We start from the raw sequence: 24,551 nt of genomic DNA, 5'->3' as shown, positions 1-24,551 counted from the left end.
TTGATTAAACATAACCTGTGTTGTCTGTATCTCAGATCCTAGAGTCAAAGGGGTTAAAACAAAAGCATTTTCAAAAAAAAAAAAAAGGCACATCTTCTCTGCAAGCAAGAAGGAGAATTAATTTTCTCAGTCTTTTTTTCATTGGTGTCCTTTAAAAACTTTTAACTTCAGGGGAAAGCTGTGTAAGGGGCTTGGGCGTGGAGGGAGGAGGAATTTTTTGTTGTAGCTATTTTCTAGGAGTGTATGGTCTCTGCTGCGGGGCTGTGGAACAGCTGAAGGAACAGTCAGCAATGGAAAATAAACTGTGGAGACCTGCATGACTCATGTTTTCCAGGCCTGTGTGTTAGGTTTAATGTGATTTCGGTAATTGGTCGGCATGCTAACTTGTTGGAAAGGGGAGACCCTTATTTGGTCGTGCTTGTCTGCACTCAAGTGGCAGCTAAAGTCTTAAAGCATTGGCTTGAGTGGGATGTCTGTTTTCCAGGGTCCCTGTCTCTTATGAGGTTTGGCCTCTGCACTGTGTATCTGAAACCAGCTGTCTCACTGTGGGGGGAATGCTGAGGATGCTGTGCGTGGGGGAAGTGAAGGCTGCAGGGTACTGGGTGGGGACCAAGCATTCCTGCATTCTCAAGAGCAGATACACAGGAAAAAGATGCTGTCATGGATGGGGGACCAAGTGGGAGAACTACATCTGGAAAAATTATTCTCCATTCCTGTTCACAACAGAACTGTGTATGTGTCTCTGATTCTCTTCTGAGCTGTTCTAGTTTAATACTGCTGACTTTTTAGTGGAGGTATTTCTGATTTCCATACTGACTTCCCCCCACATTGTCGTAAAAAGAGAGTGATCCCCATAACCTCTTCCCCACCACTGTCTAGTCAGACGAGCTCTGCTAGATCCTCACATACACTTCTCCACTGGGTGGAGATATTGTAAGGGGCAGCCCTCTTCCAAGTGCTGGAGAAAGGGAAAGGTGAGGTGGCTGTCACCACCATGGGATAGTCTCAGAGCTCTGGGGTTTCGGGGTGTGTGGAGATAATGCCTTCCCATTTTGAGCACTATAAGAGACTTGGAAATAAGAATGCTGTCTGCTGTAGGTGGAACATTGCTCCTACAACTGCCACACGCTCCTCTCAGTAGACTGGATGTGACAACTCCAATATGGTGGCAGGCTGCTGATCTGCACTGCTTCACTGGATTCTAAAGGTGGTCTGCAGCAGTGTCGATAGTAGTCCCATAACACCAGCACACCCCTCTTCCCTGGCAAAACAACTGGCCATACACTCACCTACAATCATCTGTGTAACCTGGAGTGCCCTCAGTGGGGGACCCCAGGATTGTAATAACAGCTGTTGAGACTTGAGCTAGACTTTCATAAGTGGATCAGTGCACCTGGATATAGGCTGTACATCTGCTTTCACTGAGCCAGGTTTTCACAGAACTCCACAACTGACAGGACATTCACCTTGGACACTGCATTCTCTTGAAAATCTGACCCTATATGCCCAGAGCTGAGGTCAGCAACCAAAATTGCAAGAAGAGCGTTTTTTTTTTTTTTTCCCCCTCAAATTGGTAAAACCCCGACTTACGTGCAGGTTGTGCGCCTCAGCAACTGTGCGTAAGTCAAATTTTTCACAAGTTGAGGGGGGAGCCACCTGGTCTGAGGAATCCTCAGCTGTGAATCACGCTGCTCCGTGCACCGGTCCACCCCCCAGCTCCCCCAGGTTGGGGAAGCCAGGGAGCTACCACGCTGCTGTGCTGGTCTGTCCCCTGGCTCCCCTGAAGCCAGGGAGCAGACCAGTGTGGTGGTGTAGTTGCTCCCCAACTTCCTCAGCTGGGGGATATGGGGGCAGGCAGACCTTTAACTCATTGTTTGACTCACGTTAATCCAATTAACGCATAAGTTGAAATTGCGTACGTCGGGGTTTTACTGTACTTCAAGAGCCGCAGTACACGTGAATAGAGACAGTCCTTAATAAATAACATCAAACCATGCTTTTGTAACCCCTATCTTAAGAACAGCCAGCTGTAACAGGGAGGCAGGAGGACAGACCCTGCTAGGATGAGGGAAGAGGCAGCTCAGGCCAACAGCCTGAGCTAGGGAAACAGCGAAAGCAGCAAGGCAGGCGAGAGCACCTGCAATCCGCTAAGGAGCATCTGCTGATCTGACTGCCAGCAGGCTTAAAAGCAGCCCAGTCGCCTGGGGCAGGGAGGAGAATGAGGGAGGAGGTGAAAGAGTTTGGAGAGCAGTTGTTACAGAGTCCAGGGAGTGCTCCTAAGGACAGCTAGGGAGAGAGGAGTGCCTGGGGTCCCCTCCCCACAGCAAGGCTGACAGCTCTGGCTATGTCTAGGGAAGGGACAGCCTGTCCAAACAGCAAGAGCAGCAAAGGTAGGCACAGCCTTAAACTCTACAGCCAGGGGCAAAGGTATGGGACCCAAGCCAAATAAGGGGACACATTGCCATGGCGCACACAATGATTTGTAATGAGATACGTTTGCTGCAGGATGTTCAGATTTTTTTACATATTCCATTTCCTCACACTTTACATGTGTGTGTACACCACTGTCTTCCTGACTTTCACTCCTGAGCCCACTTTCATTAAGCCAATTTTACTTCACATTTCATTTGTTTTCTTTCTTAAAATGCGTGTTGCCCTTCGCAGCAGGAATGCCACAAGCTTCCTTTTCCTTTTCAAAATCAAGACTTTATTAGCAGCACAATCAAAACGCAGATAGTGTCATATCCCACAATGCACTGCGCGTATTAAAGGGGGAGCTATTCATCATTTTGAGATTGCATATCATTTGCTATTTCAATATGAGTTGTTTTGTTTTTTGGCTTTTAGACATTTGCTGTTTATCGAAAATAATCAGGAGCGGTTTTTGGTTTTTTTTTCCACTTTGCAGTTATAGGGTTGGGAGCCACAAAGAAGTCCTTAAAGAGCCACATGTGGCTCTGGAGCTGCAGATCGCACACCCCTGGCCCACAGACCATCAAGATTGGCTATAAATTCATGTAATGTTAGCTTGAGTGTGCCTGGATTCTTTCTGTTTCTGATGCATGTTGGGGGAATGTTAAAAAGGTAGAACTTGCCATGCCAGGCTGGACCCAGTGGTCTGTGTGGTCAGATATCCTGCTAGCAGCAGTAACCAATGTTGTTTGCTTTACAGGAAAGTGTCCCTGTTCAGCTTCTACACACCTAGTCAGGGGTCAGAAGTATTATTTCCTGACTCCATAAAGGGTCATAGTCTTCCACCAGGGTCCTCTGTGGGTTTCTGCACATGGACACCATAGGCCTTTTTCAGAGTATCCCCTCTTTCAGTCACAGTGAGACTGAAAGGACAGAGCGCCCAGGTCTTTAGTTACCCTTCAATATTGCCCTAAAGATCAACTTCCTTCTCAAGGCAAAAAAAAAAGCGAATCCCTCCCTTGCACTTCCTGCCTGCGGTGGTGCTCCAGAGGACAAGGAGATTTGCAAAAACTGTTCATCTTCCTCCAAAATCTGGGAGAATCGAATAGCCAGATGGTTTCCTCCAGGGTTTTGTCTCCTTGGTTTGAGCCTTTCTGCAAGGATGAACGTGCTCAGGACAGACTCCAATAGCAGCTTTTAAAGTGACTGAATCAGCAGTCCAACATGGGCCCATCAGACTTTACAGAAGGCACGCCTTACACTGGCCTTCCCAACACTCAAGAGTGGATGGGAGTTCTTTATTTAAAATGTCATGAGTTCTGTTCAGAAACACATCTGCCTAGCTTCCCGGTGATGACTAATTCCCGTTCAGTAAGAGCGGTGAATCGTTTCCTTCAGCTGCTCCCTGCCCCTCCCAGAGTCTGGAGCCTGGGATGACTTTCCCTGCTTTTCTCCCTACCCCCTCCCACAACACTCCCGTTTCAAGTCAAGAGTTTCTAGAATGTGATGCGTGAGCTTTTTATGTCAGTCACCACTTTTCATCCCTGCAGTTATCAGGGCCTAACACCTCCCTCCCCTCCCCCCACCCGACAGAAATTTTGGTATGTTCAGATGGGGAAAGAAAACCCAACCCTTTCAGAACGTATAAGAAAATAAGTTTGTAGAAAGTAAAAACTTTATTAATCGGTATATAAATGTGAATACATTCACATAAAAACAGTAACCTGAACAGGGAGGGATAGCTCAGGGGTTTGAGCACGGGCCTGCTAAACCCAGGGTTGTGAGTTCAGCCCTTGAGGGGGCCAAAAAAGGGTGGTGCTTGGTCCTGCCAAGAGGGTAGGGGACTGGACTTGATGACCTCCTGAGGTCCCTTCCAGCTCTTCGAGAGATGTGTGTGTACCATAGCTCAACCCTTTTAATGAGATGGGTGAGGCTGAGACTTAGCTGCCAGCCAGGCTGCACCCCCACACCTTATGAAATTTCACATACACATCCCAAGAAGGCTCACCTCACCCTTTCCTCTCCCCTGTTCTACAACATGCCTTATACTGGTTTGGCACATTGTTCCTTTTGCAGAGTGAGAGTTTATTCTGAAAATGTACCAGGATATTTTTAATGAATGCCGGGAGGGCTATGGGACAGCAGGAGCCAACAGACCAGTCTGAGGAAGAAGCCCTGCTTTGTTGGTAGACCTACTAAGGCTGCAGGGATTGGTGGGGGGGCAGTTTTGTCAGCCTTTGGAGATGGATTCTGCAAATGACAGTTTGCAAGGGAACATGTGGAGGAGATAAAGTGACGACCAACTTAATCAGTTTTACCAAAGATGAGAAGAGGGAGCTGAGACCTGTAAGGAGAGGCTGTAAGGGATATGGGATGCACCATTAGTTAACTTGCTCACAGGATATGGTTTGCTATAACAGTGTTTTCCAATTATTTTTGGCCATGGAACCCTTTTAAACACACAATAATTTTGTGGAACCCCACTCCCAGGCTTGGCCCTCAAACCTGCTCCCCACTCCAGGCTTTACCTGCCTCGGCCCGGAACTGGCCTTCAGGACTAACCCGTCCGTGGCACTGGTTGGGGAGCATACACTGGGTGGCCACATGTGCTCAGCAGAAGGAAGGCTGGCATGGAGGTGTTCCGCTAGCAGCGGTGAGCTGAGCCACGCCCCCGGAGGGGTGTGGCCACTTGGGTAGCAGGGCAAGTGAGGGGCTCTCTGCGGCTCCCTGCCCTGCTGCCACCGAAATAATGGAACTAAATTCGGTTGGTTTAATGGCCGTTTCCTTCATGCTGCCCTGCAGCCATTAAACCAATTAAATTTAGTTCTGCTGTTTCAGCAGCGGCAGGGCAGGGAGCTGCAGAGGAGTCAGCTGTTGTAATGGAATTTTCTTGGGGAATGCCATTTGGGAAACTGTGCTAGAAGGTTCCATCTTCGTTCCCAGAAGTGAAGCTGCTTGTCCCATGACCACACTGGCATGCAGGCTCACTCGCTCCCAGTGTTTATGTTCTTCAGGTTTCTCCACTTCATCCTGGCAGAATCAGAGGAGCAGCTGGATGCTGTTTTAGTGCTTGGAGGGGAGGGAGCTTTGTGTGCTTTGTTCTTCCTGTGTATGTGTGTTCCCTTCCCTCTTCTGTTGCTGTTTCATTCTGAAGTTTGGGCCTTGCTAATGAGTGCCTGTTAAAGCTAGTTAAGAAAGCAGCTCCCTGGGGCACTGCCCTGGGAGGGGAGGAGTCTGCAGTAAAGTACAGTGGTGTAGCGGGAGAACAGAATTGATTCTCACATGATGCTGGCCCCAGATCTTGACTGTTGAATGCACCTGTTGGTACAAATGCATGTGCCAGTGGGCAGCTGCTGTCCCCATTCATGTTTTCATTCCTCATTGAAAGGCACTTAAAGTTGGAGTTGTCCACAGGAAATACCGTTTGTGTGTTTTAGCATCCTACGGTCTCCAACCCGTTCCATTTATCTGCTTATTTTGAATTAGCTTCCAAGGGCATGACATAAGCTTTTATTTGCTGGCTCTTCCAGTGTGTTTTTGAATGTAGCTAATCATTGCTGTGTTCTGCAGTCATCTTGATTTTTTGAGCCTCTGTTTCCAATGTAGCCGTGAGTGTTCTGAAAATAGCACATTAACCCTTTCAGCTCTTACAAAAGCTGAGGAGGGAGGGAGAGAGCACTTCCTGGGTAGCAGCAGGAAGCCTCTGTTGTGCAGCCGTAAGGCAGTATGCATGGGCTTGCTTTCTTTGCATTAGAGCCAGGTACACAGTCTGCTCATGCATCAAAAAATGCACTCGTACAGAGCTTGCTTCTCTCTTACTGGGTGCTGTTTTTTAGAGGGTGGTTGACTCCTTGTACCATTCCACTCTGAAGAATAAAACTGGTGTGGGATGTTAAGGTGAACTTTCTCTCTCACATCCTCGAGTGGGGAAGTGTTTGCACGAGCACTTGCTCATAATTTTATTTGCTAGTGTGGAGATTTTTACAGGTGTGCACACATTTACCAATATCCCTTAGTGGCGAGATTTGGTTTTGAGTCTTTCCCCCAAAGGTATTCCATTGCCTTTCCCAGTAGGAGTTGGGATATGTGATTGTTTTCTCTGCCTTTTGAAACTCTCCCCGTGAAGGAGCAGTTGGCTTGCTCCCAAATACTCCCCCCCTCCCCACACACACACCTCATTGATAGTTTCAAAACCAGAAACACTGCTCCACAGCACCATTGCATCTGATATGCCCCGTTTGACGCTGCAGGTGTGGTATGTGTTCATGGAGGATTAGAAAGGCATCAGTAGAAGACAGTACAGATACATAATTTTATAAGCGACCTGCTGACCAGTTAGAGTCTCTATCAATGAAATAACCATTTATCTATAACCCTTAATTCAAACTGTGGCCAAGCTAGGTAACAGTGCTCCTGGACAGTGTTCCCTCTAACTTTTTTCCATCCATGGGCAGAATAAATTTTGTTATGTTCACCAAGGTACATGTAGATGTACACCACCAGTAGAGAAACATGTTCACTGTGGGTGGATGTGGATGCTCTGCTAATCAGTTGGCACTTGAATCTTTCCTGTGCAGCTGCCCAAGTGCTCATCTTGTAGGGAACACTGCTCTTGGATAAAGAACAGTATCGGGAGGTGCTTTTTCATCTCTCCACTTTACCAATCAGTCTGTAAGCTAGGGGTGGGGAACCTTTTTTGGAGGTGAGGGCCACTGACCCACAGCAGAATCAGCTGGGGCCACCCACTAGTGAGAAGCACAAAAAACCCAGCACCCCCCATCTCCATAAACCTCACTGACCTATCTCCCAAGTAAGGAGTGCAATTGACAGTGCAAGAACCCTGCAAATGTAAGCACAGCATTTGAGAGGCAGCAGTGCAGGGATGGGACTGGAAGCAGACAGCTGCCTGGGCTCTTGGAGAGTCTGTTGACAAAGGGCTCATTGTTTGGTCCCTAATGGGAACTCAGTCCTAGTTGGTAGACTTAATGCAGCTGAGTGAAGCTAGGAGTCCTATCCTGCAAACATTTCATTGTGTGCTGTAAGAGTAGCTCCACTGAGGACAATGGGACTGTTTATAGGAGGAATGATTTGTAGGGTTTGGCTCCCAGCTTGTACTCTTGGGCTACGTCTACACGTGCACCCAACTTCGAAATAGCTTATTTCGATGTTGCGACATCGAAATAGGCTATTTCGATGAATAACGTCTACACGTCCTCCAGGGCTGGCAACGTCGATGTTCAACTTCGACGTTGCTCAGCCCAACATCGAAATAGGCACAGCGAGGGAACGTCTACACGCCAAAGTAGCACACATCGAAATAAGGGAGCCAGGCACAGCTGCAGACAGGGTCACGGGGCGGACTCAACAGCAAGTCGCTCCCTTAAAGGGCCCCTCCCAGACACACTTTCATTAAACAGTGCAAGATACACAGAGCCAACAACTAGTTGCAGACCCTGTATATGCAGCACGGACCCCCAGCTGCAGCAGCAGCAGCCAGAAGCCCTGGGCTAAGGGCTGCTGCCCACGGTGACCACAGAGCCCCGCAAGGGCTGGAGAGAGAGTATCTCTCAACCCCCCAGCTGATGGCCGCCATGGAGGACCCCACTATTTCGATGTTGCGGGACGCGGATCGTCTACACGTCCCTACTTCGACGTTGAACGTCGAAGTAGGGCGCTATTCCCATCCCCTCATGGGGTTAGCGACTTCGACGTCTCGCCGCCTAACGTCGATTTCAACTTCGAAATAGCGCCCAACACGTGTAGACGTGACGGGCGCTATTTCGAAGTTACTGCCGCTACTTCGAAGTAGCGTGCACGTGTAGACGCAGCCTTGTGGTCCTGGTTTTCAAGGCATGAAATCCCATCTGGGGTTGGCATGATGGAGTTTCACAAATCACAAGCAGTCCTGTGGCACGTTGGAGACTAACAAGTTTATTAGGTCATGAGCTTTTGTGGATAAAATCAGCTTCATCAGATAAAAAAATGGAGAAGTGAAACTATCGGCGGTTTATATAGCATGGCAGGGGAGGAGGAACGACAAAAAGGCATTACCTGTCACTTGTAGAACCAGTTGATGAAGCAAATTTAGTACGATGTGTCCCATTCTTGTGAATATCAAAGATGGGGAAATTGCCTTTATAATGCATGTGGTAGTTAAGATCTCCATTCAGGCCTATGTTAAATATGTCAAATTTATAAACGAATTCCAACGCAGACGATGAAGTTTGTGAAACTAAGCTGCTGGGGAGCTTGCAGAGGAAAGTCGTGTAAAGGAAGTGGTTGGGGGTGGGGTCAGTCCTTGAGAAGAGCTAGCCACAGAGACTGTGAGCTTTTAATCATTTGTCCTAAGGCTGGTTGAGGGTAGAGTGAAGAAGCTCAAAGTACAGCACATAACTCACACCTACAGGGGATGGGGGAATGGCGAGTGTGTGCTGTGAAGAAAGCTCAAAGAAGCAGAAGGCAGGCAGATGGCTGTGCTGCTGTGGGAGATTGAGCCATGTCATGCATCCTGTACATCAGTGTTCCCTGATTTTATTTGGCCATGGAACCCTTTTAAATGCAAAAGAATTTGGCAGAACCCCATTTTCAGGCTCCACCCCTTAGCCCCCAAACCCATCCCTCATCTTCCACCTCGGCCTCCAAAGTTGCCCCCCCACCCCATGCTTTACCCCCATCCCACAAACCCACTCCCCCATCTCCAGGCTTAACCTCTTTCAGCACCAAACCCACCTCCCCCATCCACAGGATTAACCTGCCTCAGCCCCAAACCTGCCCCCAGGACTAACCCATCCATGGCACTGGCTGAGGAGCCTACGCTGAGTGGCCACATGTGCCCAGAGAAAGGAAGGCTGGCAGGGTAAGCTGAGCCATGCCCACCCAAGGGGTATGCACGCTTGGGTAGTGGGGTGAGCCCACTTGGGAAGTCGGGTGAGTGAGGGGCTCTCTGCGGCTCCCTGCCCTGATGCTGCTGAAACAATGGAACTAAATTCAGTTGGTTTAACAGCTGGATCCCTCCCACTGCCCTGCCGGCCGTTTAAATCAATTAAATTTAGTTCTAGTGTTTCCACGGCAGCAAAGTAGGGAGCTGCGAGGAGTCGGCTACTGTAGTGGAATTTTCTCACAGAACCCTTATTTTCACTTTGTGGAACCCTGGGGTTCTGTGGAACGCCATTGGGGATGCTCTGCTGTACATGTATCCTTCAGAGAGGCGATGGAGGGTACTGTGTGCTTTGTGGTTCCTCTGACCTGTGACACCCAGCCCCAAGCAAGTGTCTAAGTGCTGTGGTGAGGCTCAGTTGAGACAGTGACTGCATTCTGCAGTGTTGGCTCTCAAGATGTGTTCTTCCAGAAAAACAAAAGCATTTCTAGGAAGGCAAACTCTGTAACCTCACTGAGTTTCATTCTGCTGTCTGCCCGGTACCTGCTCCCCATTTTCTCTTTCTTCCTTTCAGAGCTTTCCTTTATTTCTTTCTTTACTCCAGTCATCCCAAGCATGTTTGGAGAGTGGGGAGGGCAAGAAACTTCAGCTGTTAATTTTCCTTTTCAACCGTCTGGTTCAAATTTTGCTCTAGATCCCATCCAAGCAGCCTTCAGTAGAGGTAGTCAATGGGGATCATGCTAGTGAAGCAGAGGGTAGAATCTGGACTTCTGTCGTGGTCTTTGATTGCTCTTTTCTCTGGAAAACAGGGTAAGGGAAGGTACCATATTACTTATTCACCCTGAAATTCCACTAGGAAATTTGAGCACCTACATCTTTGTTTTGATATTTGCTGCCTGTGAGACAATCCAAACACTTTTGCTAAAGGCTTATCTTCCCTGCTCCCTAGTCTGTGGAAGAGAGAGCTCATGATGTAAAAGGAGACTTCATGGTGTTGGTGTGCTGGATGCTAAGATCCTGCTTGCCCCATGATTCTCTCAGAAGCGATTTTGGCCCTGAGATACTTAGCAGTTCAGCACAGTAACTCTAGGCACATGTGTTTTGGGTGCAGGATGTTCCAAGGAAAGTGCTGGGAGGGGAGAGGTGGATGACATAAGGATAGCAACTTACCTAGCCTCATGAGACCAATCTATTATCGGTTCTGCTGGAAGAGCGCTGTCAGCAAGGACTCCGAGATCCCAGCAACACTGCATGTGTCAGTCCTGCTGGTGGGGTGCGAACATCTGCATCTGGAACACAGACATCCTGTCCCCACTTTGGCATGATAAGAGAAAGCTTAGGCTAGAGTCTAGTTAAAGTCGAAGCATTTGGTTTGTTCTATCACCTGCTCTGTGTCCCCACTACTCCTCCTGCTTGTTTTTGACTTTCAGATTTCTCCAGGGGTAGGTGGTAATGTTGCTCTTACAGTGCATGTCTACAACATGCAGTTTTTGCTATTTTATTTTTCTTGTGGAAAAATAGTGAGCATTCTGCCCCACCTCCTCCCGCCTCGGTTTATATTTTTCTGTTTCTCATTAGACTGCCATTGAATGCTGCAGTCGCAAGGCACTTGAAATAGTCTAACTCAGCAGATCCCAGATAGGAAACATGTAGGCACCTGATAATAGCAAGCAATATAGTAGTACCCAGTCCTGCACTCCAGTGATTTCTTTGCTGGTGGGGGCAGGGTGGTCCTGGGCCAGTTCAAAGGAAAGGATACAATTTTCTGGCATGAAAATATGTGTTCCTTCTCGCTTGTTAGTTTTCTTCCCTCACCCTGCTGCCCATCAGCAGTATAGTATAGAAAGTTACTATTTTAGGATGGGCTTCCTCAGTAGGTGAGTCTAAGGGCTTGTCTATACTAAGTGGGAAATTAACCTGGTCAGGGTTGATCTACTGGAGATCGATTTTGCAGATCTGGTGAAGATGCAGCAAAATCTATCTCTCTGGGGTCAGCAGTTGATGCCTGTGTTCCACACTATCATGTGGAGTGCAGGAGGTTGATGCAAGAGTATGAGACTAGGTCTTCGTTAGGGAAGTAAGTCGATTCCAGTACATCAATTCTAGATATGCAAATGTTGTAACTAGAATTGCATATCTGAAACCAACTTATTTACCTAGTATAGACCTAGCCTAAGGATGTCCTCCATGTAAAACTCCAGGTAAGATTAGCTGGCTTGAGAATTACTAGGTATGTCTAGGAAAATTCCGCACATCCCTCTTGTCATGAAGAGGCTATGTTTACCCTAGACATATCAGTCGACAGCTGATGTGCAATTTTAGCTATGCCAATTGCTTAGCTAAAATCAACTTATCAGCAGTCAACTTTCAGTGGCTGTCTTCATGGAAGGTCGATGGAAGCATTTCTCCCATCAACCTTCATGAATCCTCAGTGTTCACAAGGAGTTCTGGGGTCAACTTTGACCCTGGATATCACCGTTTCATGTATGCACACACACACAAAAAAAAAAAACTCAGAAGATTGACCCTGAGCAGGTCAATCTTCCATGGCAGTATAGATGTAGGCTTAGAAACCCTTGTCAGCATATAATACTGCTTCCTGTTGAGCATAGCTAAGACAACAAATGCTTACTGCTAGGAAGTTAGAGTATGTGGTTTTCTCGTCAGTGACGACCATAAATCACCAGCTGAAAAAGAGGGGCTCAGTTTGGTTTTGATTTCTTACTAGCATCACATGAAGCCTTTCTGTGCAAACCCAGAAATCCAATACTTTAAAGACAAACCTGATGATACAGTCACCAGTGTGTTCCTAATTTAATTGTTGAGAAGAAGGGTGGTGGTTACTTCCCATTATCTTGATGATGTGACTGCCCTGCAACCTGCAAGTTTCAGAGACTGTCTTTGGGACCCAAGACATGTTCTCCTGAGCTCATGCTTTCATGGCAATGTGACCACACAATTGGACTGTTTGCAGTAATAGCCTAGAGGTATCTAGATTAAAATAACTGCCAGACAAGCTTACGTACGCTTCAGAGAGTGAAGAGAAACTTCCATAGCCTTCCATTAAAAACTCCACCCCAAAACTTTCTAAGTCTATAAAATAACAGCACATCTGATGGAATGCCTTATTAGAAGCATTACATCTTTGGGAATTCTGTTGAATTTAGTGCTTGTAAAAGATCTGGGGATTGACTGCCATTTTCAAAAGTGACTATTGATTTTTTTGGGTGCCCAACCTGATAGACCTTAAAAGGAGCCTGATTTTTCAGGCTCTTCAAGATATCTCAAGTTGGGTAATGGGGGGAAAAAAATCAGTCACCTTTTGAAAATGGTAGCCTAAAGTTTGGCATATTTAACAACAAGGCACATTTCCTCCTTCACCAGTTCAGTATCAGGCTTTTCTGTCCAGTCTCACAGGCAGGATGCTAATGATTCAGTTCATACTGCTCAGAAACTATATTTAAAATATCACTTTGGCTACTACATAATTTTGTCAGCAGTGATGTGAGCTTTTCAAACTGGTGGTGTGGAGTACCGGAAGTGCATTCAATTACCATAAAGGCAAACGTGTATCTTCTGAGTGGTCAGGACGAGGTACTAATAAAAGTAGTGCTGCTACAGACTGACAGGCTTTAGGAGTATTTCCAGTTGTGTACCAGGGCACACAGAACAATTCAGATCAAAGAGCTCAAACTTCAGCGTTTCATGACTTGGTTCTTAGTGTCCTATGTATTTCTCATTTTAGAAGAAGAGGAAGCAGATATCATAACAAGCTGTTTCTGTGATTATTAACCTGTCTGAATCTGGGTAGGTCTAGAAATATAAAAGGGAACCTGTTGGCAGACAGCCTTTTAAATAAGGCTGCAGAGGCAACCCTGAATTCAGTACTGGGCAAATTGGTTGAAATTGTAGTGCAGAGCAGAATCATCAGACACCTATATGAACACACTATGTTGAGGAAAAATCATGCAGCTCTTGTAAACCGAAGTCATGCCTCACTAGTGTATTAGATTTCTTTGTGATAGTCAACAAACATGCAGAAAAGCATGTTCCAGTGGATCTAGTTCAGTGTTTCTCAACCTTTATATAAAAAACGAAGTACCCCTTTTAAAAAAAATTATAAGTACCACCAGAAGTCTCTCTCTTGCATATACCCCCAAAGGTATGCATACCACTGGTTGAGAAATGTGGTCCCAAGGTTATCTGAGGTCTCAGAACAAGTGCCATTCAACCTTTCCAGATTACTCTACCCTTTTCAGGAGCCAGATTTGTTTTACCTATCACCAAGTTACACCTCATTTAAAAACTACTTAGTTACAAAAACATGCAAAAATATCAGAAAAAAAAACAGAAAACTAACAACTGAAATCTTGCTGACTTTCTACTTGCTGACTTTCACTTATCGAATAAATGAATTGAACTAGAATTATTGTACTTACATTTTATCATTAGGCATATGACACAGTAGAAACAAGTCATTGTCTAAATGAACTTTTAGATTTGTACTGACCTTGCTAGTGTTTTTTATGTAGCCTGTTGTAAAACTAGGCAAATTTCTAGATGAGTTGATGTACACCCTGGAAGACCTTGGTGTCTACCCCCTGGTTGAGAAACACCAATCTAGTTATCTTAGACTTTCAAAAACTGTTTGACAAGGTGCCTCACTGAAGGCTCTGCAATAAAGTAAGCAGTCGTGTGTTCAGAAGGAAAGTCTTCTCATGGATCCCAAAAAGTAGCAAACAAATGGTAGGAAGTGAAGAGAGGTAAATATCTTTGGGGAACCTCGCTGTGAATTGGGACTTGTGCTGTTGGATATATTGATAAATTATCTGGAAAAGAGGTGAATGGTAAAATAGCAAAACCTGCAGATTATGCAAAATTATTTGAGTTGAGTCCAAAGAGTCACAAAGGGATCTCACTAATTTGAATGGGCAACAAAATGGCAGATGAAATTCAGTCTCAATAACTGCAAAGTAGTGTAAGTTGGAAAATATCACCGCAATTATACATACAAAATTATAGGTTCTAAATTAATGATTACCACTCAAGAAAGAGATCTTGGAGTCATTATGGATAGTTCTCTGAAAACATATTCTCAATAGGCATTGGCAATCAGAAAAGCTAACAATATTAGGAACCATTTGGAAAGGGAGAGACAATATAATAAATAATAAGAATATAATATGAATCCCAAATATGAATCCCAGGCTATGATCACCTCTTAAGTAATGCATGAAATTCTGGGTGTCCCATCTCAAAAAAAGATAGAATTAGAAAAAAATATGGAGAGAGGTATGGAACAGCTTCCATGTGAGGTAAGTTTAGAAAGACTGAGACTTGGTAATCTTAGGAGTTTACTAAGTGGGGTTGTGATGGAAGCCGCATAAACTATGAATGGAGTAGAGAAAGTGAGTGTGGAGTGTTGTTTACCCCTTCACATAATGTAAGAACAAGGGGTCACCTGATGACATTGATAGGCAGCAGATTTAAAACAAAGGGAAGGAAGAACTTCTTTGCACATCACACAATCAACTTCTGAAACTCCTTGTTAAGCCCATAGGTAGAACTGGCTTCAACAAGAAATTAGGTTAGTTCCTGGAGGATGTGTCCATCCAGGGCTTCTGGACAAAATGGTCAGTGATAGAACCCCATAATGCAGGTGTGTCTCAATTTCTGACAGCCAGACGCATCTGACACTAGCCAATGCCAGAAGATGGGATATTAGGCTGATGGACTGTTGGTCTGACACACTGTGATTCTGATGTTTTATTTTGTACTTGGACAGCTGCTTGTGACATCAGGAAAAGTGGATAGATGTGAAAGAAGATTGGGCTTTGTTCCTTGCGTTGGCATAACTAGAGAGCTGTCTGAAAACGAATTAGGCGTTCATTGTGCCAACTGCTAAAGGATGAAGGAGCATGGAATCATGATGGGAGCACCCCTCCACAGCCCTGCTGCCAAGGGAGATGTGGGAGGGACGGTCAGGCTAGAAGCTGTTTTTGGAATCCCCTTCACATAGTTCAGGCCCTTAAATTGGAGTCACAGGTAACTGAGGCTCCCCAAAAGTGTGGAGTCCTAGACAACTCCTTTATCCATTTTATTTAAGAGTGGCCCTGTACACACATCATTTTGTATGAATAATTGGGGTGATATTTTGCTGTCAAGCCACTTTTATTTTCTTTGATCCTTTCCCACCACTTGTGTCTGCTTTTAGGGACACTGCACAGGTAGTTTGTGTCCTTTCTTCTTTGTGAGGCTTCCAGCTTCTCAGTGTAAAGGTATATGTGTTTTTTGTAGTTTGTTTTAAGCTGTTGGATTTATGTATTTCAAGCCTGCCACGCATTTGGGCATGAGAAGCTGCCAGACTGGATCTGGGCTTCATCCACCATAGGACAGCCTTGGTGTATGCAACATCCCACCTGCTTTGTAGTTCTGGCGAGCAGAGAGTGGTCTAGTGTGTGTTTTGAGACTGGATTTTCCATCCATGCAGCTTGGATGATCCTCTGCCCTGATTATAGAGGTGTATAGCCAGCACATTAGTCCTGCTGCAGGCCATGCTCCTGGCTCCTTGCAGTTACAGAGCACTGCACAGTATAAGCTTAAACACTGTTCTGCTTCCTGCATGTCCCCAAAAGGTAAGACAGAAAACCTGACTGTAGAATCTGTGCTGGGAGTTAGGGGAATGCTTGGGGTGAGTGCTTTGTTCAGCCGTTCCTCAGGAAGGTGGTTAACTTGCATCCTGCTCCTTTCACACAAACGCGCTATGCTCTGGTTTGATCTCTCCCTGCGCATCCTCTGAGGCAGGATTCCTATTTCTGGGGCTTTGCTCGCTTGCTTGTGCTGCTGTTGCTGCATCTGGAAGTCATTAGTGACCACAGAACAGCAACTCTGCTTTCAGGAAAGGGAAAAGAGAGGAAGGAGGAGGAGGGGCCAGACATGGGCTTTTCTATCCAATTCCACTGCCGCCAGGAGGGGGGGAAAGAGAAGGGGAAGCTGTTTTGTCATTCCTGCTATGGAAGAATGTGAATCAGAAATTACCCAGAGATGGAGAGAGCAGCTGGCTTGGCTAATTCCAATGGGAAGTGTGACAAAAATGACATGGAGACTCTCCGTGTCTTTTTTGCTGTCTAAACAGGTAGTGCTACCCCTCCCTTGTGAGTGAAGAAAGTTCCTACTCTCTCCTAGTGCTTTCCCCCTAGCTTTAAAGAAAACACTTCTTCTTTTGCTGCCATGAGGGAACTCCTGCTCTTCCAAACAGCTTTTCTCCTAGCCCAGTGCTCTAGGGCTCTCTTCCTCCCTCTGTGCCTCTACCTCAGGGCTGCTTCCTTGCACACATCCTCCACAGTACACCTCCCCTGCCTCCTGCCCAAACTGGGTCAATCTGTTCCAGAAATGCTGTGGCACCCGGCAAGACAGGATGTGTACCACCGTCCGGCCCAGTGCAGGTGTCTGAAAGGCTTGGACAAATGGTCCCTGTGGGCTGGCATCCGGAGGAAGGGGAGAAGACGGGCAGGAACACCTCCTTTTTCTTTGGGAGTTAAAGAAGTGTGAGCTGGGTGTGGCCTGGCCAGGAATTCCCAGGCCAGAGTGCCTCTGCTCTCACCCTCCTTCTTAAAGGGCATCCCGAGGGGAGGGGCAAGCACTCCCTCAAAGCGGGCAGACAGGGCTTGGAATGTGTCCCAGGCTTCCTGTGAAGAATGCCTTGGTGCTGGGTTTTTTTGGAAGTGTTGCCATGACAACCTGGGTGAAAGAGACTGTATTCCATTAGCTAAACAAGTTAAAGCTGCTGAGAGGCAGAATCAAAAGGGGCCGTGGGGGAAGGGAGCAGAGGACACTGAGAGAACCCCATGACCAGAGCTGCCTAGGATTTGAAACTTTGACACACTTGCTTGTGTGAGCAAAGCTGAGCTTATTGGGCAGGGGAAGGAGGATCTTCTAGCTCTAGGTATCCTCGGAGCATGAGTCGCCCTACCTGGAGAGTGCTGGCCTCACTTTCTCTGTCTCAAGCCCAATATAAAAAAGGATACGTGTGTGTTTTGTTTTGTTTTTTAAAGTGAGTTTAGTGCAGACAAGAGATGCTGAATTGACAAACTGACAGGCCCGAGATTCTGTGTTACCATAAACAGAGTTCTGGCCTTGTGTCTTCGTGCCTCTTGTCTCACCTGGCAAGACAACCTTTTAAGGTGCATCTACACTGGAGCTGGAGGTGTAACTGGTACCTGGGTTGGCACTGCTTAAGCGTGCACTAAAAATAGAAATGCAGCCCCAGCAGTATGAGCAAGGGGGCAAGTTAGCAGCCCAGAGCATCATACGGTCTAAGACAGTGTTTCTCAACCTTTTTTAATAAAGTACCCTTTTTGGTAGGGGGGAAAAAAAGGTACACCCCCTCCTCCCCCAGTACCTACAATTTCAAGACGCACACTTTTTTTTCTACTATTGCAGCACATTTGTTTAAACAACTTAATTGTAATTGATTGGAAGTAATTGCCTATGGGCAACAAACTTGCCATTGTACTTATGATTGTTCAAAAAAGATAAATAAGAAAATTGTTAATAAAAAGTTGAGAAACACTGAGTTAATGTACCCTCTGGAGGAGCTCAGACTACCCCCACATGCCCCTGGTTGAGAGCCACTGGTCTAAGACACCAGATATTTATTCAAGCACCCTATTCTCACTGCCCTGCTATGCTTTCGTTTTTAGTGCACTAACATCTTGAGCAGGGTTAGCATAGATAGGTCTTTTAGGGCCAGAAATTAACCTAGCTTCATTGTAGATATGCTGTGTTTTGTGATGAGGACATAGTAGTAGCTAGACTGTCCCCTCCCCACCTCTCCTACCACAGATGCACTTTCTTGCATATAGCATTATTGAGAGTGAAGGGCTCCAATCCTATTTCCAGAGCCTTGTCTCAGTCTATCCTGACTCTTTGCCTTTCCATGTGGTTGCATGGAACTAGCTTGTTCCTTTCACACATCAAGCAGTGTTTTATCCCATCTCTCACACACTGTGCAGCTAGTTGCCTGAAGAGGACTTTGGAAGCATCTGAAAATCTTCACCAGAGAGCATAGAGGGCAGACAAAAAGGGTATGTCTTCAGTATGCAGGACATTGACCTGGTCAGGGTCAATCTTCCAAGGTTCCATTTGGTGAGGTTTGTAGGGATGCGCAAAATTGAATTACGTGGGGTCAACCCATTTACTCCTCAATATTGCAAGGAGTAAGGGAGGTTAACAGGAGACTTGACCTCCCTCTGAGGACAGCCAGGCAAGTAGATTGTAGATCAGCCAGTTCTAGCTACACAATTGCAAATGCTAGAATTATGTATCTGCAATTGACTTTAATGTCTAGGGGAGTGTTCCCCAAAGTTTGGTCCGCGGCCCAGTACCAGTCCTTGGAAAATAGTCATTCTTCAAGGTACGCGAAGGTCGAGTTCCACACAACCCTCATGTACCTTGAATTCCACGTAAGTCAGGGAGGACTTGGAGGATGGGTTGGGGCCCTGACAAGGGGATAGGGGGCACCCACGGCTGCCCCTTCTCTGGGGCCAGGAGTGCCCATAGCAGGGAGCCAGAGCCCTGCGTGTGGGGGGGTTGAGCAAGGCGGGGGAGGGGTTGAACTGGGGTGCATGGGGGGGACCTGGGCCTGTGTGTGTGAGGGGTTGGGGGGGAATCCTAGTTGTGTGGCTGTAGCCCCCCACTGGGGGAGGTGGGGGGGAGCTCCAGCCACACGACTAGGGCTCCTCTCCAACACCCATGCTCCAGCCCCCTCACAGCTGGGGCCACAGGGGTGGAGCACTTGTGGGGGTTGATCTGGTGGGGGGTTTAGCTTCTCTGCTCCGCTCTGGGAAGCGGGTTTTAGCCCACCTGTCTGCCTGCAGGGGCAGGCAGCTAGATGATCTAGAAGTCTTCCCCCTACCTTCCCAGGGTGGTGCCTAGCACTGATCTGGGAAGGCAGGGGAAGGAGCTCTTAGCTTGCCTGGCTGCCTGCTGCTGTGGGAACCTAAGGAGACTAACAGCCCAACAGCTTCACATTGTGTGAAACTGACGTTAAAATGAGGGTTTATTGTATACAGATTATGGCTATATACTATTATTATTCTGAATAAATGATAAACAGTCAACATTTTTTCATTTTTCATTTTTTTTAGATGTGTTTATATTTTGGGGCTGCAAAAACAAGGTAGTGAAAAAACAGGTCCCAACCACATAAAGTTTGCGAAACCCTGGTCAAGTGAAGACCTGGCCAACATGTTTTGTGGTGTTCCTGAGGTGTTCATCATACCTGTCCTGGGGAGGCGAGTGGGAGTGTCTGACATGAGTGTGTCTCAGAGCCGAACCCAGCAGCAACTGTGTTGAAAGCAAGTTACAGCATTATGAGCCTATACAGCACCCACCCAGGAATGGGGGGGCAGTGAGAACTTGCCTACGACAACATCTGGAATGACTTCCAGGGTTTGTCTTGCCACATCTGCCTCAGTAGTCTTACAAGAACTCGGTCAAATCAGGCCCACTTTGCAGTTCATTACTCTTTTTCTGCTCATGGACTGCATTCTGCGTTTCTTGGTATCTTTCTGCAGCTAAGAAGAGAGACTAGAGTTGTGTGGCTTTGATTCCTCAAGCTGTGCAAACCATTATGTGGATAACATTGGTCTGGAATTCCTGCTCTCTTCTGCAATGCTCCCTTCCCCCAACCTTTGGAAGAAGAAATTGTTATGACACACCAAATGTTTACTTGTTCTACTGCTGAAATTGGAAACTCACTAGCTTTTACTCAAAACTTTTTGTTTTTTCTAGTTTGTTTAGAGTTCTCAGACGTTAGTGACCCTTTGAAGTTTGGCCCAAGTCTGCCAACTCCATAACTAAAGGCAAAACCACGCAACTTTTTTTCAGCTGACATCAGTGTTTGTTACAGAGGTTTGAGCTGTGACCCATGGGCAAGTCACATCCCTCAGAACCTGTTTCTCCTCTCACCCTTTGTCTTGTCAATTTTAAATCAGGCGTGGGGAACCCCTGGCCTGTAGCTTGTCTGGATTGGGCCCCTGAGGCTCAGGCCTCCCTCCCCACAACATCCAGCCCGCTGCAGGGTGGGAAGTGTGGAGTCCCAAGCTTTGTGGCCAGATTAATCCAGCCCACGAACTCTGGAACAGGAAGTAGCTTGCTGCTGTTCGGCCAGCTGGGGGCGTGGTAGCATAAGCACTGCCTGGAGGTTTTATCCCATGTCTCCAGCCAAAATTCTGGGTGATCAGAGCAGTGGGGGTTGGGTGCAGGTGCAGAGCCATCTGCTACACAGATAAGCTGCTTACTCCCTCCTCCTCCTCACCCCATCACCAAGGCTGTGTGCCCCTAAACTGCTTCTGCACCCCTCCCGCCTAGACCCCTCCCCTCTTCTGCCTCCTCCCTTACAGACCCCACACCCTAACCCATTTCTGCACCCTTCCCTAGTCATACCCCTCATCTTCAGCCAGCTCCTGCACCCTTCCTCCTGCCGAGACCCAATGCCCCAAGCTTGCTTCTTGGCAGTCCTCTGCCACACAGAACCCCTCATTTTGACCCCAGCCCAGGTTCTGTGCAAGGGGAATGAGGTGAGTGTCTCCTTTTTTTTGTTTCTCAGTTGTGTGGCACCGACTAACCTTTCAAAAAAATAAAGCTTCCACCCACTGCGATTTAAACAGTAGACTCTGTGGGGTGAAGATTTCTCTTGCTATGTCTTTGTCTCTTGCTATGTCCATGTCTCATCACAGTGAAGCTCTAATCCCAGGAGCGTCCTATAAGTGCTACCATGATAATAGATAAATCTTACTTTATGGAATAGTACTGTGGGTATGGTAGCCTGACCAGTGGAAGTTCTTTCCACTATCCTAATTGATACATTGTCAGAGAACTATGCCCCATGATCCAATGCTACTATTAGCTTAGAAATGGGGGGGTCGGATGGGCAAAAAATTAGTTGAAATTGCAAACAACGAGCTGCTTACTGTCTGTTACTAATGCAGCTTTGGCTTCTCACAGTTACAGTCTTCAGCTCGAGGAGGGGAAAAAGGCTCTGGGCACTGGGTTTCTGTTTATTCTGATTAGAGAGGTGTTAAAATGTTTGAACTTTCTCAGTGTGGGTTCCATGTAACAGGCAGACAAAACCATTATATAAATGTAGCTTACACTGACTGCTAACTATAGCATCGCAGTTCTGTATTGTGTTGTAAAAGGTGCATGGAATTTGATACTATTTCCAGGAGGATGCAAACCCTTTTATGAAGATTTCTTAGTCTGACACTGGCAAGACAAAATGCAGTATCTGGATGTGGTGTACATGTTCTGAATGGGGAAAACTATGATTAATGGGGCAAGGGGACCTGAAATTAATGGGAATTGCCCCAGTAGAACATGGGTGTTTTGCCTGATTTGAAATGTGCTGCTGAACCTGTGTTTCCCGCTCTGAGGGGCCCAGGGTTAATTATGTCCACTTTACTGCTATTCTCTACCAGAATAGGTATAGGTTTAAAGGGAGACAGCCCTTTCCTTGGGAAAACCTGTTCTTCCCAGGTCACGCTGGCAGAATACAATGCAGAGGGAATTCTCTTGGCTGCAAAGCCACTGGTCTGGAGAGGGGGCCTACCCTTTGTCCCAGGCCCCTTTTGAGAGGGGCTTCAAAACCTTGATTGAGCCTGGGGAAAAAAGTACAATGACCCCTCCCCCCAAGTGACTCAGTGGCTTGATTCTTGAACCTTTTGGCACTGCCTTTCCCTGGGGAAAGCAGCGAAATTAGTCATTGTGGCATCTCCAGTGAACAAGAGCGTGTTGTCTGATGAAACATTTTTGTTTGATTTTTAAATAAACTCTGGAAAAGCGTCCTACTCTGCTGGCTCCCAGTAGCTTCCATTGCTGTGATGCTCATAAAGGCCATTTGTTTGTCTTAAAAAGAAACTGGCTTGAGTCCCGAAAGGCTTTCAGTCTTTTTGTCACTTTCAGAGTGCAAGCCAGGCTCAGCCATTCCCATCCTTTCCTTACTAGGCGATCTGCCCTCACTTCTCCTGAGGAACAACTTCCATCCTCTCCACTCCAGACAGGAAACTCCCATGTAAGACATGGGGTCTGGGTCAAAAATCCTGTTTCTCTGGAGCCTGAATTTTCTTTCCTGGCATGAATTGATAGAGCTTGGAAGTGGATTTGCATCCAGTTTTTTTCTACTGGGTTAGAATACAGATTGGATTTTATTTTTTTTTTTTTTTTTTTACAGGGTCTGGGCCTGGAGTACATTACAAACCAGCTCAGGCATCCTGTTGAGATTCTTCTTTTCATTCAAGGAAATAACAACATGCTAAAGGAAATATCCTAGGTTGTAGGTGATGAAGTTGCCGCCAGACAGCTCATTAGGGAGAGTGGCAGAGAAAGTATGGGTTCTGTCTGTCTGCCCATACTTCTGGGCAGGACTGAGTACTAGAGAAGTGGTCACACAGCAAGCTTCTGGCAGAGGTCCAGGAATCTGGCCTGGCCAGTCCTGGAACGAAGTGCAAAAAAATAATTCTCCCTCATTTCTTGGGGAAATATGAGGGAACACTCCCTGTGTCTGCCTTTTGTCCTGAACAGAGCTGAGCAAGCTTAATGGATTTTTTTTGTTTGGGGACAGAACTGAGTCTGAAACGTGATGCATATGGAGAGGATTCCTGTTTGCTTCAACCCAAAACGCTTTGTCATAGGTAGGTCATCTGCCATATGTAACTTTTGTCCTTTTGTCATGGTAGCTCTCGTGTCCTGATTTGATGTGGTCCGTTCTACAGTTTGGGGCACACTCTGCAATCTCTTAAGGTTGTACACCATTTTTCCCCAATATCTTTTCTGATTAAGAACTAATTTACATGTGCCATTGTATTTAGGATACTGGAGCAGACCTTCAGCATGTTGTAGAAATTATAGAGCAAATCTCCCCCAAACAGAGGCTACCAAACTTAACTTTTTCCTCATACTTCAAAATAGGCTCTCAGAAGTTGTGTAATTATTTTGCCGTCAATCCGTGTCTATGTGGAGTTACATGCTGGCCTCCTGCCAACTTTCCTCTAACAAGATTGTATTAATGCCTTCTTATTGCCCCTGATCCCACTGTGTCTTCCTCCTCATGCACACACCAAAACACCATGTACCCATCTCATTGGTCTCCCACTAATCTGCCTTGGCACTTTCCCAGAACCAGCGATCCCATCTGTACATTACTCCTTTTGCAACACTCATTTACAACTTGACTTGTGGTGGCTGAGCTGGTGCCTGAATTAGAGCAAACTCTCAGATTCACAAAACTTTAACTATTGGTAAATCCCATTGCCTCAGATCTTCTCTGGTTTACAACTCGCACAAGCGCTCTTGCCTTTTATTGACTCCTACCCCAGTTGACAAGTTGTCAGTGATCACCTTGTTTTGATGAGTCCTTGTGATAGAACATAAAGCCAATTGTCACCAGGATTGGCGGGTCCTGTTAGTGTTTCAGGGACACCGCAGTAGGACACATCTTTATCACCTGCTGAGTTGACAAGCATGCATTCGGGGGCAAATTTGTCGTGGCTTGCCTTGATACAATACATCTGAGTGCTCTCCCATCAACTTCAGTATTCCACCAAAATGAGAAGCATAGGTGGGGTTGATGGGAGACCATCAGCTGTCGACTTAGTGAAGATACCATGTTAAGTAGATCCGAAGCTGGCACGTTTAGCCGGAGTGCAGATGGATGCAGGGATACTCAGGTGTGGAAGAAAGAGGATGGAGGGGTTACAGAAAGTCTGTTTCTGTTTCATTAGCATGTAGGAACCCTGGTGATAGATGACTGTTCCATTGAGCTAGATGCTGAATAAATTCAGACCCTAGGTCAAAGAATTTAAAGCCCTGTCATCAGGGGAGCTACATACTGACATAAAGGAAGGCTCTCTGAGTGCTGTGGTTTCTGCTGCTAACCAGAAAACTTAACACTCGCAGGATGTTGTCAGGTGAAGTGTAGAAACTCCTCCCACAATTAATCCCTTAGCCTTTCAGTAACTGTTACTAGCCCATTGCCAGGAGGAAGTCAGAGTCACTGATGGCAAATCCCATTGGGTTTCATAGAGCGGAACTTTCTTTTGTGCCTGACTACCTCAGTGGGACCTTTTGTTACCTTTATTTTCCTTGCAACTGGTTTCCTCCAGTTGCTGGTGGCCATACATCAATGGAGCATTACAAATGAGGCCTTAAACACTCCAAAAGTAATAGTCCAAACATGCAGACAGCTCCCTCTGTGTGTTCT

General features: G+C 46.5%; 1 protein-coding gene across 1 annotated transcript in view; it reads left to right on the top strand.

Annotated features, from left to right (window-relative positions):
• The window catches only part of CD81 (CD81 molecule), an 83,701-nt gene that overhangs the window by 32,873 nt on the left and 26,277 nt on the right, over positions 1-24,551 (top strand). The gene's annotated exons all lie outside the window — the stretch shown is intronic.

The sequence above is a fragment of the Carettochelys insculpta genome, chromosome 6 (assembly GCF_033958435.1).
Source record: "Carettochelys insculpta isolate YL-2023 chromosome 6, ASM3395843v1, whole genome shotgun sequence".
NCBI lineage: Eukaryota > Metazoa > Chordata > Testudines > Carettochelyidae > Carettochelys > Carettochelys insculpta.
Note: the sequence above shows the minus strand (reverse complement) of the source record. Positions and strands in the feature narration are given on the sequence as shown.